Source organism: Sesamum indicum, unplaced genomic scaffold, assembly GCF_000512975.1.
Source record: "Sesamum indicum cultivar Zhongzhi No. 13 unplaced genomic scaffold, S_indicum_v1.0 scaffold00127, whole genome shotgun sequence".
In the NCBI taxonomy this organism is placed as follows: Eukaryota; Viridiplantae; Streptophyta; class Magnoliopsida; order Lamiales; family Pedaliaceae; genus Sesamum; species Sesamum indicum.
Genome location: NW_011628054.1, coordinates 496,982 through 509,024, shown reverse-complemented (window position 1 = coordinate 509,024; position 12,043 = coordinate 496,982). Strand labels below are relative to the sequence as shown.

General features: G+C 34.4%; 1 long non-coding RNA gene across 1 annotated transcript; it reads right to left on the bottom strand.

The window, feature by feature from the left end:
• Positions 1-7,703: 7,703 nt before the first annotated feature.
• On the bottom strand, positions 7,704-8,625 carry LOC105179190. Its single transcript, XR_849246.2, has 3 exons — positions 8,472-8,625; positions 8,218-8,358; positions 7,704-7,923 (listed from the first exon to the last, which is right to left on the bottom strand). It is a non-coding gene; the product is annotated as an uncharacterized LOC105179190 (long non-coding RNA).
• Between the last annotated feature and the right edge of the window lie 3,418 nt (positions 8,626-12,043).

Sequence of the window (12,043 nt, the reverse complement as noted above, 5' to 3'; positions counted from 1 at the left end):
TATGTTGACAATTTGTTGCTCATTGGGAACGATGTCAAGATATTAGGAAACATAGTTGTCCACTCAATTTCCCATGAAGCATATGGATGAGGCTTCCTACATCTTGGCATCATCTATAAGGAATGATCCAAAAGGATGTTAGGATTAACTCAATCCATATACATTGAGAAAGTCTTGAAGAGATTCAAGATGGAAAACTCAAAATGAGGATTCCTTCCAATGAGGCATGGGATTAAGCTGTCCAAGAAACAGTCTCCCAAGACTGATGAGGAACTTAAATGGATGTCAGACATTCTCTATGATTCAGCTGTGGGCAGTATACAGTATGATGTTTAATGCAGTAGGCCCGATTTGCATACGCTTTAAGCGTAACTACCAAATATCAGGTGTGTGCTGGTGAAGCACACTGGAGTGCGGTCAAGACCATACTTATGTATCTGAAAAGGACTAAAGATAAGTTCTTGATATATACAGTGGTCGATAATTTATAATGGAATACTACAACGATGCTAACTTTCAGTCGGACATAATGATGCCAACTCTCAATCAAGCGAAATGGTGGTATGGTTACTTGAAAAGTTACAAGCAAGCTACCACAGCAGATTCCTGTTGGAACAAGTGACCAAAAAGCTAATTAGATTGGTTGTTTTCAGAACCATTCAAGCAATATTTATTTAAACAATGTTATCCCGACAAATATGAAAAGTATTCATTATGGCGTATGTATCTGTTGTGCTTACCAAATTACATCAAGTACTAATTTCACATCACAACAGATGCTCACATACCACATTGTAACCCCTGTAGTTGGCGTATATGAAATTTCTATGGGTTAGTTAACAAGGTCGTCATACGAAAGCCTTAGAGGCTTGGTCGGTATGACTTCATTCCCTAGCTTCGATAGTATGGGAGTAGTCCTCAAACTTGAGGAATCACAATAGACACGTACAGGCGATGACTATATCTTTAATTTGTGCGAGAGGTGATCGTGTCAGAGGCATGGTCATCACAAGCCATGTCCAGTGCAGTCAAAGCATGTAGAGAGGACGGTGAGGCCTAAGAAGAGGATTTGTCACCTGTCAAAACGTGACAGAGGTATCTCCGAGGCACTTGGAGATGTGTTTATGTTCTAAAAACCTGTGATCATAGTCACTGGCTGAATAGGAAACGAGGTTCCTATGTCGAGCAATTTGGTGTAACAAATGAAGAATTAAGCGTAGACGCCTAGTCCAGAATTGGAGCCGACACCCAATTTTATGCCCTGGACTAGGCCCAAGAGATGGTAGACGGAAGGACAATACCCGTATGGACTCGAGCGCCTAAAAGTTCACATGGATATTCACCTAGTCTCTAGTGCCATGGACTGTTGCTAGACGACAACCTATGGTGACGGGCTTTCTAGATCAAGGATTGATAAAAAATTAATAATTAAATTTTGTTAGTAATGGTGTTTGACACTAGCCCAAGTCTAGCTAAAAAGTGAACCTAAAGAGTCAAACACAAATCACCGAGAAGGGACGAGAAATTAATTGAGAATTAATTTGATAATTAAGTGCATAACTTATAAATGAGAGGGATCCATTGGATCGAGGAGCCTAAAAATAAACTAATAGGATTAATTTATATTGGGCTTGCCCTTATTATTTAATAAGTTGGGCTTATTAATTAATAAAAGCTTCTTGGGTTCATGTATTTAATTAGATTAAATATATGATGGGCTTAATTAGGTCAATTTTAATTAAATTAGATTTAATAAAAAATAATTGATCTTGGTATTTTATTTTTAATAAAATCAGCCATTGCAACCCTAATTAAGTTGTTGGAAAATCCAGAAAAGGAAATTATTGACTAACAATTTCACTTTTAAAAAGTGCTATGTTAGTAATCCTTTATTTGGAATAAATGATTTATCACCTTATGAATTGTACAATGAACCTAGACACATACTAGTACATCAATATGAGCTATATATCTATATATTAATTATTTGGAAGAAACAAATCCTACCCTAGAAGCTCCTAATTCGGTCGACTCTCTAACAAGCACACTTGGTGTGTTTTTTTCTGCTTAATTTTCTTCTAGCAAAGAGAAATGAGGGATCCCATATTTCGGTGTGGTGTGGACGTGTAAAGAGAAATGAGGGATCCCATATTTCGGTGTGGTGTGGACGTGTCTTTAGACAGCTTCTACCTTGAATCTTATTTGAATGGATCAATGAAATGGAGTTTGAAACAAATCAAGAAAAAGGTAATCCCTGGAATCATGATTTTATTACATTTAAATTTTAATTTACGAATTTTATAGTATCGCTTCCACTTGCTGGTTTCCAGGCCAATCCACTCTCATTTTTTTGCTTTCAAGTGGTATCAGAGCCCACTTCGATGTAGGGGCTATATATTTATGTGAATAAGCATGATAATATGATTTTATTGTTTTTGAAGCATGATATTTATTTATGCTTATACTTGAATGATTATATGAGAAAATCAACATGTTTAGTCTTTGCAATTTTGAATGATTTATGTATTTTAAGAAAATTGAATTTTGTGGTAAAAATACTTGGTTTTAGTTTTAGTTTAATGTGTGAAAAGAAATATAGTGTTGTAGCAGTGCACTATAGACCGACAATGCATAGCTCGTGTGCGGGCAAGAGCTTGCACGTAGCCTGGAAGCGCAGGCCCTGCATGCAAGCAATGCGGCTGTTGTTCCAGTTGACGGCCGACGTCTGGGTCATTTTTCGTCGTTTTTCTAATTTCTGCACATTTTCTGAAAAATATTATTTTTTGCTAATTTAAGTTTGGAAAAAATTTGATTTTTTTTTAATTAAATTGCTTTAATTAATATGGTTGATTTGCGTGCATTGGATGCATGGGTCTCTATCATCTTTAATTAAATTGCTTTAATTAATATGGTTGATTTGCGTGCATTGGATGCATGGGTCTCTATCATCCCTTTAAATTAAAACTTTTAAATTTTTTTTTCTGCATATAATTTTTTATCATGATATTGGACATCACGGTATTTTCTTGGAATTTTCATTTTCTTATCTAGCATGCTTAATTGATATTATGTGCTAGTTGAATATGGTGGATGATCACGGAGCACTAGACCGCATGTATGTCTTATAATTTTATTGGTTGGGCCCTTGTGATTTATTTTCTCCCTCCTTTTCGTTTTTAGTCTTGGAATAATAAAGCATGATATCTCCCTCTTAATGTACTCCCTCCGACGTCTGATCGGAGTTTCATGTTAAATTGTAATGAGAGTAGTATAGATTATTTTGGTGAGGTTTTATTTTAATTCAGCCCATGGAAGAAGGTCCACGGAGGAGGAGGCCTATGGAGAAGGCGGCCCATGAAGATATTACAAGGCACATCTACATGTTGAAGGGTAAAATATATTTTGTAAAGCATAGGGCTACCTTAGACAGTCCTTAGACTAACTGCGGGCTCAGTGGTTGCATAGGCTGGGCTTGTGATCATCCAACAGGGGTATGCTAGGTTTCATTGCATGCGATGTTTACCTAATACTTTAAATATTTGATATTTATGCATGCAAAGCTATTCTTTGATTAGGTCTCGATCAAACAACTCAACATTAACTCTCACTTGGTTGAACGAAGTTAAAGTTTTAGGGCCCAAAATGGACTTGCATCAAAATTATTTGATATGTCCAACATTTTCATCCACAATAATGTGGTGAGGAAGCTGCCACTATCTAAGTGTGCTCTCACAAGTCGTGGCACATTTGAACTAGACGCAAGCTGCACCATTATTGTGAACAAAGGAACATGGTCACTATTTTCCTGTCTCATTAGTCGTGGGAGGCGACAGTTGAGGTGTGACTTGATTGATGGGTTGAAACTATCCATAGCAATATCATGAATAAGCTACCACTATCTAAATATAGTCTCATAAGTCGTGACACATTTGGAATATATGGCAAGCTATATTATTATTATGAACAAAGGAATACGCTGGTTGTTTCCGTGTCTCACGAGTCGTGGAGGGCGATAATTGAGGTATGATTTGGTTTATGGGTCGGGTTTAACACAAAATAATACGATTCGTTGGGAGTCCTCAGGATCATGTAAAGAGCTGAGAAAAAATATCTTGGGAATCTCATGTAATTATAATGGCCTCGGTTGCCTCCCACAAGGCTTTTTCCATGTGAATTATAAAAGCGGGGCATGGTAAATTATTCTTGTGGATCCCAAGCCCACTACGAAAGGGGATTGTTAGAATCAATGACAAAAAATCTAATTAGATTGGCCTAGATGTATTTTATTCTAACAATAAATTGACATTATGTAATATTATTTTCAAGGAAATAAAATGAGTATTCGCTTATTTTGAACATCACGATAAAAAGCCCATAGACCACTTGACAACCATGTTAACGTGCATTTTCTTGAATATCATGTTGACGTGGTTTCACGACTTTTGAAGTATGTCTTAACGCATTTCGATAAGTAATTGTATGATGAAAATAGCTCGTTTGATTTTTGAAATTAATTCAATGATTCAAGCATGTGAAAAGTTGAAATTTTCTATATTTATGCTTTTTTTTGTTGTTTTATGTTAAAACAAACAAAATATAGGAAAAAAATGGCAGCAGCACTGCCGTCGTTGGGGCACAGTGTTCACCCAACTAGACTTGAGCAAGCAAGGGAGCCTGCATATGCAGAATCTGGCAGAGAGCAAGTGCGCATGTGAACAACCTGCAATGCAGCCACGTGCACGAATGCTGGGAGAGGGCCAGAGCGCACGCGCAGGCAACAACAATAGTGCATGCTACAGGGCTGACAGCCAACGGCTGGGATGTTTTTTGCCCGTAATTGGAAGATTTGATTTTCTAGAATTTTCTTCAGTTTTAGTTAACTATTTTAATTTGTTGGGACAAAATTGAATTTTTTTTAAAATTAAAATTTCATAATTAATTGGCCAATGCACCTATTTTTTTTTCATCCTTTTGATTACAAATTTCCAGCTTGTGTTTTCTTCATAAAATTAATTTTTGTTATATTGGATATCCTGGTGTATAATATTACATGGGATGTATATTATGTGATGTATGGATGGATGATCTCGTAGCCCACGACCTCTTGTATGTTTGAGTTTATGTTTCAGCTCGTATGCCCTTGTAATGTTTCTTCTCTCTTCCTCTCGTTTTTAGCCTTGGAACAATGAGGCCTGCTATCTCCCTCCTTATGCATTCCCCCCAACTTCTGATTGGGATTTCTTTTCAGTTGTAATGAGAGTAGTATAGGAATTTTTTTTATGAGGTTTTTTATTTTAAAGCTAGCTCATGGAGAAGAAGGTCAAAGGATAAGGAGGCCCACGAAATTCTGTGATGAGGTCTCGGTCAAACACCGAAACATTAACTCTTACTTGGTTGGACCAAGCCTTCCATCCAGAAAAATGTGGTGACGAAGCTACCGTTATCCAAGTGTGGTCTCACTATTCTTGGCACAGTTGGAATAAAGGAAAGCTACACCATTGTTGTGAACAAAGAACACGTTCAGCATTTTCCTATCTCATAAGTCATGGGGGGCGATGACTGAGGTGTGATTTGGTTGATGGGTCGAGCCTCACATTGAGTAACATGATTCTCTTGCAGTCCTCAGGATCATGTGAAGAGGTGAGATAAAATATCTTGGGAATCTCATGGAATGAGAATAGCATCGATTGCCTCCCACGGGACTTTTTCCATGTGAAGGAATGAGAATAGCATCGATTGCCTCCCACGGGACTTTTTCCATGTGAATCTATGATCACTTAAGACAATACAGAAGGTCTCCGCAAGTGTAGTTGTCTTCAACATAATGCCCTAAGGTATAGTAAACTGTTCTTATGGATCCCAAGCTCACTAGGAAATGACTTCCCAAAACCCCACTTGTGAGTGGTGGGCATTCATATAAATAGTGAGAGAGTTAAAGGCTAAAGACCATGTCTTGAACTTATCAATAATATTACTATCATATGTCGAAATCTGTTTAATTCTATATTGTAGAAGATGTCTAAGAACCCCTTAACCCTGATAATGGAGATTAATAGATTCAATGGCACGAACTACAACAACTAGCTGCAAAATCTAATGATTGTCAGAGGTTTCAAGAACCAGACTATGTCTTGGACAAGCCGCTCCCGGTGACTTTATTAGAAGGGTTTTCGCCCAAAGAAAGTCTGATGTTTGAGAAGTAGCATGAGGACAACAACAAGGTCGCAGTATCATATTAGCTTCAATGACCAATGACATCTATAAGCAATATGATAGGCTGGAAAATGTTCCCTCAATAATGCTTCACATGATCGAAGTTTGTACGATTCTTGATAGGAATATTAGATATACTGGTACAAAAATATTTTTTAGGACAAAGATGACTGAAAGATCTTCTATGCAAAGTCATGCGATCAAGATGCTATCCCTTGTGCAGAAGCACGAAGACCTCAAAGCTGGGCTTCATAATGAGACATACATCGATGTGATCCTCCAATCACTTCCTCCCTCCTATGACCCGTTTATCATAAACTACAACATGAATTGACTTAAAAAGTCTATTCATGAGTTAATTAATATGCTGGTCTAATACGAGGCAATGACATATAAGTCTGCACCTATATTACTAATAGGAGAGGCTTCAACCTCCAAGGCGAAAGGCAAGAGGGCCGGGCGCTAGAAGAGGAAGAAAGAAAAGGAAAAGGTGTCGCTGCCACTACTAGCGCTCCAAGCACCCCTGTTGCTCCAGTGGGAAAGAGCAAAGGGAAAGGGAAGAACAGCGGTTCAGAGCGGTCGAGGGCAAATGATGTTTGCATTCATTGCTGTGAAAAGGGGCATTGGAAGAGGGAGTACCCACAACTTCTCTCCAATCCAGGTACGTTTGTAATGAAGTAAATATGATTAGTAATTCTTCTTCTTGGGTATTGGATACTGGCTATAGAGCTCACATTTGCAATGATTTGGAGGTATTGAAAAGAAGCAGAAGGCTAAGCAAAGACAAGATGATCCAACGCTCGATGATGACAAGGTCGTTGCTGTGGAATCGGTGGGATCTCTCATCTTAGGTATTAGTGATCATATTTGAATAGTATTAAAGAACTATTAATATGTACCAATCATAATTAAAATTATTATTACCATTCCTTATTGAGACAATGATGGTTATGCATTTAAGATTAATAAAAATAGTTTTTATTTGATGATTGATAATAACCTTCATCGACTTGGTACATTAACGAATGGTTATTATATTTTCCAATAGTCAAATTGGATTATAACTGCCCAACACAAACAAAAATTAGATAATTATGAAAATGCATAAATCATAAATCAAGGAGTTGGTATCTCCACAGAAAGGATGAGGAAGTTGGTAGAATCAAGGAGTCTAGAGGTAGATGACTTGGGTAAACTATCAACTTGCGAGACCTGTCTAAAAGGAAAAATGATCAAGAAACTTTTTGTTTGTCACGCTTGTCCCTGGTCTGTTGGGCTTAATTCCCCACAGACGTCTGTGGACCACTAAATACTCCAGCGAAAAGAGGATATTCATACTTCATAACCTTTATCTAAAATCACTCATGGTATGGTTATGTTAAGCTCATGAGGTACAAGTTTAAGGCATTTGGAATATTTAAGGACTTCAAACTTGAAGTAGAAATCAAACAAGCCATAAGATCAAAGGCTTTCAGTCAGATCGAGGTGGGGAATATTTAAGTGGTGAGTTCATGGATTACTTAACAAAGAATAGAATTCTCTCTCAATGGACTCCTCCTAGAACGCCACAACTTAACGGCGTGGCCGAATGGAGAAGTCGAACCATGTTGGACATGGTTTACTGAATTGCCCCTGTCTTTCTGTAGTTACGCTTTTAAGACAACGGCCAAGTTCCTCAACATGGCGCCGTCCAAAGCTGTACTCCTAACGCTATATACCATATGGCATGGTCATGGTAAGAAAATATATCAAAACATAAGGTGAAACAAAAAAAGAAAAGTTTTAATGAGCATGATTTCTACTGCCTCAACAAGGAGTTCCACATGAATTTATTTTAAAATATTTATCAAATAAATAAAGTTGGATTTCTTGTTGAACCCTAATTACGGAAAAAATTTCTTAACATATTCAAATTTAAATATTTATATTTTAAAACTTTGATAGGAAAGAAAATTAATTTAAAATAAATTGGAGAAATGAAAAGAAAAATAATTAAATATGTACCTGAGGCTCCATTAAACTTGCCCGCAGCGCACAAGAGATGGGATCCAACGATAGCACACCGAAATCTTCACAAGATGAATTTGCATTTGGGTCGGATGAAATAATCCGGCCAAAATCTTTAGTGTATGTTCTTGAAGAATTCTGTTGGCAAATTGTACACGATGACGAATTAACAAATCGATTCAGAAAAAGGAATTAAAGAAGGAAAAAGAAAGAATCAAATGCTTGAGAAAAGGAATAATGGAGTTTCCTACATAGAAATCATCTTAGATTTCTGGAGTTTTCTGCCATTTCTTGGATATCAAAGGAATCAAATGTAACGTTCCTACAGCTCTTGAGCGTAGTACTTTATGCACTTGAACAGTGATTTGCAGTGAGTGTGTTGAGGGAAAAAAGGCGTGAGCAAATGTGAAGTGTGAGTGGTTAATTAACAAATCGATTCAGAAAAAGGAACTAAAGATGGAAAAAGAAAGAATCAAATGCTTGAGAAAAGGAATAATGGAGTTTCCTACATAGAAATCATCTTAGATTTCTGGAGTTTTCTGCCATTTCTTGGATATCAAAGGAATCAAATGTAACGTTCCTACAGCTCTTGAGCGTAGTACTTTATGCACTTGAACAGTGATTTGCAGTGAGTGTGTTGAGGGAAAAAAGGCGTGAGCAAATGTGAAGTGTGAGTGGTTGAGCGAGAGAGTGCGAGTAAATGTTGTATGTGTTTGTATGAGTGTTTCAAATAATAAAGCTCGATTGGGGGTAGCAGATGCCTTGGAATTGACGTTCTGTCTTTTTCTCGTAATATTTTCCTACTAATTTCTTCTTTTTAGGTTTGTCTTTATTTAATATTATTGTAATAATTAGACAAGAATCATTTTTGGAACGAAAATATATATTCATGGTATCTATGAATGCAATACAATAAATTATATTCTACATCAGATTCCTCCAGAAATGGCCAAAAAAAGGAGAGACAACATCTACGAAAATTAATTAGAGAGTTCATCAATCTGTACATATTGTTGTATTGTAATCAACTATTTATCTTTACAAAATTCTTTATATATAACTTAAGTTTTTAGTAAGATTGAAAAACCTAAAGTAGTGATGAAGTTAAAATCGATACTCAAAAAAGAAAAAATAATCATGTACACCTTTCTTTATATACAACTCAAGTTTTTAGTAAGATTGAAATTCGACAATATTTTTATCTAAGGATCTTTTGAAATTCGATTTGAAATGATGAAAACTTTGAAAGAAATATATGTGGTAGGTGTGTTTGAATCTAAAAATATAATAAATGGTTTGGTATATAAAAGATAGGTATAAATTAATGTCACTTACCTAATTTATAATTTTAGTGATTATTACACTTTGAGGATTGGATTTCATTCATGAACTTGATTCAAGAAATTTAATTGCAATTATATTGAAGTTATTTACACCAATGTATTTGGTTCTTTGCCACCATAAAACATATCATTTCAAATATTTTCAAAAGAAAAATTAATCAACACTTATTGAATCCATTAATCGCAATATATATATAATATATATACTTAAAAAAAGCTAAAGCAATAACGAAGATTCAATTGTTACAATTTTTTTATTGGAACACACAAGAAAAAATTGGGCTAAAATATTTTTAGTCCCCTATGCTAATTAGAAGGGGTGGTATTTCAAAGGGATTGAGTTTGTAATTTAAAAAGACTCAACTATTAACTTTTATTTTATTGGACAAAGTTACTTTTGATCTTTTTACATTATGAGTTCATATATTTATTGATATTCAATTATATAATTGATTAGTTATTTTTAATAATATTCATTCATTTGTTGTAAAACTCTTTTACAAAATTTAATTTTTCAACTTTATAAATTTTCAATTTTTTCGTTTGCTCCATCCAATTTAAATTAACTGTTTATATAACTTTTTCGGGAAAAATGTTGAAAGCAATCACTACCATAAAAAAAAAAAGTTTCAATGGTTTTGCCCATGGTTTAGATATTGTTCAAATTGCATGGTTTTGTCTTCCATCCTAAAGGTCTACTTTTATAAATATGGGTATTTGGTCTACTTTTATAGTAGTTTCTTGCGTTTAGTAATTTTTATTTAATGTATGCTTTAATTTAAAATTATTTATCTGTATATATCGATAATTTAATACACTATTTTCAATAAAAATAAATCACTTATATTTAGGTTTTCATGAATCACAAGTATTTAATAATTAATGAATGAATTTTAGAATATTGAATCATACTTTTAATATAGTAAGAAAAGATACCCCTTAACATAACAAAAGAAAAAAAAAAGTGGAAGTAGATGTTCGAATTTTTCATTGGACAACCATATCAAAAGCTTTTGGAAAGGAAAAAGATGTTCGAATTTGAAATTTTCTTTTTAATTATAAATATTGACAAAATAATAAGAAAAGAATAAAGAGAAAATCGATTGGCTATAAATCAATTATTGGGTTGTTTAAAGTGCAAGCAAAGATCTCCAGCTATTGATCATTATGTTGGTAAGAAACGAATATAATTTATAGAACATTTTACATACCTTCTATTTTCCATCCCCAACCTAATGTTGTGTAAGTTTTAATATGCGTCATGAACAAATGACATAATAGTTCATTCATTTTATATAATCTTCTATAGTTGAAAAGTTAAAAAATAAAACATATCCACATAAATTTTGGTCAACGATAAGACGGATTTATGGATTTTGAGTTTACCTGTTCCAGCACTAGATCACTCCTGTGACAAATATAGAGTATAAAAGTTGCAACCTCCTTTAATAATCGAATGTTTTGAGAGACTCTATCACGAATATAGTACTATTGCATGAAAATTTGTTTCAAGAAAGTTAGTTATATTACATTAGTTTTGCATAACTAAAAAATTTACAGATTATTTATGTAAAGTATTAAAAAATTATTACCTTATACTTGCATTCGAGGCATTGCGCTTTCTGTTTTGTAATATCCAACCCTCTAGTCGTTCCTGTAGGGATAATTTATATCTTGCTTGGATTTTATTGTCTCAGTAATTTCCGATAGAGGGTCCACATCTTGTTGGAGAGGGACTTTTTTCACTCTTACGTCCAACTTGCCTTCATTATCTTGTACAATTATGTGATATATGTCCTTTTTCCCTACTTCAACCTGCCATACATATGTATGTTAGTAGAATAGACGAGTTTATTTTATAAATTATAATATCACATTTTTTATATAAAGAAACATAACCGTGCATAATAGCAAAAATGCACGTGATTGCACACTAATATCTAATTCTGTTTCCATTTTTCTAGTGGATGAGCAAGTGATTGCATAAGCTTTCTATAGACAAAGTGTTATATGTAGATTAAAGAACAAATAAATAATTACCAAGAAAATAATTAAATTTTGAATAAAAAGTAATAAGATAAGGATTACTTCAGTACTCGAAATCAGTAAATCATAATAGCAAATGGATTTCTTATCTTAATTTGATTTGGATATATAAACCTAGCTTGCATTACGTGGAGTATTTGGTTCAAATATGTATAGATATAAATTCAAATTGATAAGTGGATGTACCTTATGCATTTCGAGAATATAGTTGCGGCCTCGTTGATGATGTCGGAAAAGTTCAAAAGAGACCTTCCAAGTGCCTTGAACTACACACCTGTCTCGACTTCTGTTTTGAATTGAATATCTATTGTTTAATTCAGGTTGATCCTGCACCAAAAAACAAGCACACTAGAATAACAAGAGTATAAATTAAGCCACAAATAAAGTAAAAAGTCTAAGAATATTAGATTAAAGAGATAAACAAACTCCATTAA